General features: G+C 45.3%; 1 long non-coding RNA gene across 1 annotated transcript; it reads right to left on the bottom strand.

The window, feature by feature from the left end:
* Positions 1-316: 316 nt before the first annotated feature.
* LOC119304218 lies at positions 317-2,840 on the bottom strand. The gene is made up of 3 exons (XR_005148170.1): positions 2,249-2,840; positions 1,801-1,950; positions 317-1,568 (listed from the first exon to the last, which is right to left on the bottom strand). It is a non-coding gene; the product is annotated as an uncharacterized LOC119304218 (long non-coding RNA).
* Positions 2,841-4,628: the final 1,788 nt, after the last annotated feature.

The following is a 4,628-nucleotide window of genomic DNA, read 5'->3' as shown; positions in this document are numbered from 1 at the left end:
AGAAAATAAGATTGTCTTATTATAGGATTAAGGTAAAAAAATGGCATCAAATCCTTTGTTAAGAATATATCATGTGATAGGATTACGGTAATAAATGGCATCAATTACTTTGATAACCACATGGAACAAAAGGCGCATAACTGCATACCTGGTTGGCTGTCTATCCCTTTTCAATACAGTATTAGTGTGCTCCAACCCATAAATCGTTCTTAAGCTCTGCAAAGACACCTCTTATGTAGTACTCCCTTCGTTCCGAATTACTTGTCTTGGATTTGTCTAGATACGGATGTATCTAGACTCATTTTAGTGCTAGATACCTCCGTATCTAGACAAATCTAAGACAAGTAATTCGGAACGGAGGGAGTACTCAAGAGAATAAAATAAGTCAAAAATAAAAGATAAAACAAATACACGGGTATAGAAGCAGTCAAGAATTTGTAGGATCATAGCGCTCTCATGCTTTGTCTGCTTGCTCTTCAAAAGAGAACACGTCATTGAAGAGCGCCACATGCCGAGAATTTTTTCAAGTACCTCACGGGCAACAGCAACAACAATAAGTCGCGAAAAATTAATCATGTGTAACACACGTCTCAAGCGTTAACCAAGGGAGATTCACACGGTATAAAAAATAAAGCAACTGTTGAAAAAAATGTCTACTAAATGTTGTGATGCCATTCAAATTGTATTTTCAAAACCAAGGCACCATTGTGGTCATGATGCTGCAGAGTAACACGCCCTGGATTTCTCACGGGCCTATATGGCAGGAGACCTTGGCGAGCGTGTATCCCGACAATGCCATCCCGCGTCCTAATGACTACGACAAAGATCTTGGCGAGCGTATATGGCAGGAGACCTCTCTAGGTGCAAATTGCAGCACACAAACAAGCATGATTCTCGGATAGGTTTTCAATTGTCAGACTTTTCCATCTTCAAAAAATCTAGTCTGTGTGATCAATGCTGAATATAAGGTAATCCAGGCCTCCTTTTGAAGTGATTTAGCTTCTAAAAAATCAAGATGAAGAGGTTGGCCGGGATACAAGCTCGCCACTGTATGATTCAGTCAATGCCAAGCACGTGCCAAGCAAGGCTCAATTGCCAACAAATAATGTGTGGAGGATTCAGTCAATGCCAAGCAAGGCTCGTTTTGCGTGACGTCAGCATCTCTCTTCTCTGATGACCCCTGGCTCCCGGCACCACCACTGTGCAATCCACCCGGCAACAGACAAACAACACATGCACATGCCAGCAAAGAAACCACGCCATACCTCCCGGAACTGGAACCACATTTTGATTTTTCTGTTTGAATCGAAAGATTATTCATGCCCATAGAGAATTCGGTTTTCTTATTTATGTTTAAGCACTCAGAGAAGTAAGAAGCATGCAATGCAGATGTTTTAGTGGATGGAAGAGGAGAAAAGAAGAGAATAAAGCTCTGATCATTCAGTGTTAAATAACCAGTCCATCCATTGGATAGTTTCACTGAGCATTTCACTTTGATAATGAGAAAGAAGTACCTGATTATTTATAGCAGATGTCCACCTGCGGTCCTTTTTATGGGGTTAACATCACTACAAGAAACACTTCCAAGTTGTTAAACAAAATACAGTGTGTTAGAATATAACTTGCCAGTAATAATCAGAATATTCAGAATATATTCAAGCTTGCACTTCCATGAATCGATCAGAGATAAAGTTGATCTTTATTTGACATCAATCAAAGAGTCACAATCAAATTAAATTTGAAGCAAGGTAGAAAGATCTAAGTCACAGCAGGGAGAAAAGCTATCAATTGATGAATTACCTACTCACAGATATGATGACTGCATCCTCGTGCGGCATGGAGAGACGGGAACACACAGAGGAGATGCAGGTGATGACACTTGTGCATGGCTGCAGGCGGCAACTACCTCGGAGGGAAAGCAGTGGGTGCGATGAAATTCTTGACAACACCCTGTAATTAAGAATATAAATGTTTTTTTGCGGGAAAAGAAATATAAATGTTGATATCATCTTAAAATTAAGGACTGCTTGATGACTATAGACTTGACAGTAAAAATGTGCGTCACTGAAAAATTACAAATGAAGTTCAAAACCACGGGTAGATGGCAATAATCTTCAGAATCTAAAACGGTGATTCAGGACATACTGTTGGTTAAATCAATTTGAGGAGTACTGGAACAAAAGTCGAAGCAGCACATCACTGAGGAAATACGATAAACAAAACAAACCTGAGATGGAAGAACTCTTACTCTAATAGAAGAAGAGGTGGAGGAGGACCTCTAGCGGGGATGTCACTGGAGCCGAGTTTGGGCGTCGGCCCACCCGAGGACGGCTGGCGATGGGCTTCGACGGCAACGGCTCCAGAGCTCAACGGCGCATAGCAACAGAGAGCCATGGATGAACGACATGTTATAAGCGGAGTGGAGGAGCACATTAGGGGAGTTTCGGATGCGGCACGCACACCCTGAGAATCAGTGGTGACAGCGCCCGGCATCCTCGCCGGATTGAGTGGCTCCTGCATCGTTGGAAGCGGCAATCGGTGCCGCACAAGCGGCGGCTCACGCATCGCCGGCACACGCGGTGGTAGTGCCCTGGTGGTGCGGTGGCTGTACTCCCGCGGTGCCCCCTGATGGTGCGGTGGGGGCACTCGTGCAGTCCAATCGGGTACTGGAACGAAGGAGGCACGCGGGGATGCTAGCCCTCGAAGCGGCGGCGGACAACCTGTGGGCGGGCGGCGTGTGGCGGGCGGCTGTGGAGAAGGCGAGTGGCATAGGAGAGGAGGCCGAGTCGAGGCCGGAGGGGATGAATTTGCTCGGGAGGGAGTTGGATCGGGAGCGAGAAGGTTGGGTGAGAGACGTGCGAACGTGTGCGCGTGGGCCGCGGTTGTTGCTTTTCTGTGACGTGGCTGATGGCAGCGGGGTAATTAATTAAGCGTGGCTAAACATGGTTGGTGTTAAACATCCAAGCAACATGGAGCGTAGGATTCGATGGTCTGAATGGTGGAGATGATCCGGTTCTCCGCCCTCTCGTGCTTTTATAGTGGTGGTAGATTTAATGATATTATTGCCGACTAGCCCACCAAGCACGGCTTTATCTTTGTGCTCGATGTTTTCTTTTAATCTTGGACCTATCGGGGAAGGTGCCATGTTCCATCACGCACGATATGCTTTCGTCGTCTAATTGATCATTAGTTAGTCTTCCATCGCACTCTGCTACTCCTTCCGTTTCGAATTACTTGTTTTAGATTTGTCTAGATACCTTCGTATCTAGACAAATCTAAAACAAGTAATTCGAAACGGAGGGAGTAGTTATTAGCGCACCACAGTGATTAGGATAATCTTGTGTAGGAGTATCGATCGATCTAGGGAATGAATGAATTTTGTGGAGCAGAAGAGAAGAGGGCACCGTGAAAGCGTGCCTGCCTGTCGGTGACACTCGTGATTAGATTAGCTTTGGTAGAATGTTAAAAAGAGCATTATTAGTTAATTAGAGGAACATGCATGATTGCAGTACGGCCGTGTGTGGTGCAAAAGCGCCAAGAAGTTCCGGCAATTAGCTAAGTTGTTGGCCGGTTACATCGACGGTCGATCGCTGATTGTGGATACTGAAGCATCCGATCGAGTAAAAATAAGAGATGAAACCAGCTAGTGCCGGCAAAGCTGAAGCGTGTCATTCCAGAAGAAGCAGTCGTTCTTCCTTTGAAGGACGCGTCGACGACAGGGACACCAAACGCATGCAGGCACGGTCAAGCTAATTAAGAGCCGCCCACGATACTTCAAGTCAAACCCTTCCTGGATTTACGAAGACGTGATGGTCCGGTCAAAGCTAACCCCTACATCCTCTGTTAATTTTGCAGTGAGTCCATGCTAGTAATTGAGCATAACTAATGCCAACTCCACCGCGCGACCCCAAACGGATTGTCCGTTTTGTCCGGATTCTGTCCGTTTGAGTAGGGATTTGGGGTCGTGTCCGGGCATGTCCTGAGATGCGGTGGCCGTGCGCCCAGCGCGCGGACGCATCCTTTTGCCCCATTCTGTCCGTCAGGGCCAAAAATGCCCAAATTTTCATCAAAACTAGTTTCCAACCCAAATATTTGTCTGAAAATTAAAATAGTTTTACAACCCAATTGAAATTGTCTTTAATAAAATAGTTTTACAACCAAATCGAAATTGTCTTGACTAAACATAAAATGAACCAATACATCTATTGGTTGCCAATGTGATCCCACACGTGCTCAACCAAGTCATTTTGAAGATTTAAATGAGTGTGCCAATCACGCATCTCACGGTGGAATTGGGCAAACTGTTCAAATGCGGCAGGGTCTTGGTGCAGGGGCTCAATATTTTCACCTTGATAGTCAAATCCTTGGTCGAAGATACTCTCATCACGCTCGTCCTCGACGATCATGCTGTGCATGATCACACAAGCAGTCATCACCTCCCAAAGCTTCCTTTCATCCCATGACAGTGCAGGGTTTCGAACGATACCCCATCGGGATTGAAGCACACCAAAAACACATTCCACATCCTTTCTAACACTCTCTTGCATTTGGGCAAATCTCTTTCTCTTCTCACCTTGGGGTTTCGAGATTGTCTTCACAAAAGTTGACCACTGAGGATATATACCATC

This window comes from Triticum dicoccoides, chromosome 5A, assembly GCF_002162155.2.
Source record: "Triticum dicoccoides isolate Atlit2015 ecotype Zavitan chromosome 5A, WEW_v2.0, whole genome shotgun sequence".
Classification (NCBI taxonomy): Eukaryota; Viridiplantae; Streptophyta; class Magnoliopsida; order Poales; family Poaceae; genus Triticum; species Triticum dicoccoides.
Note: the sequence above shows the minus strand (reverse complement) of the source record. Positions and strands in the feature narration are given on the sequence as shown.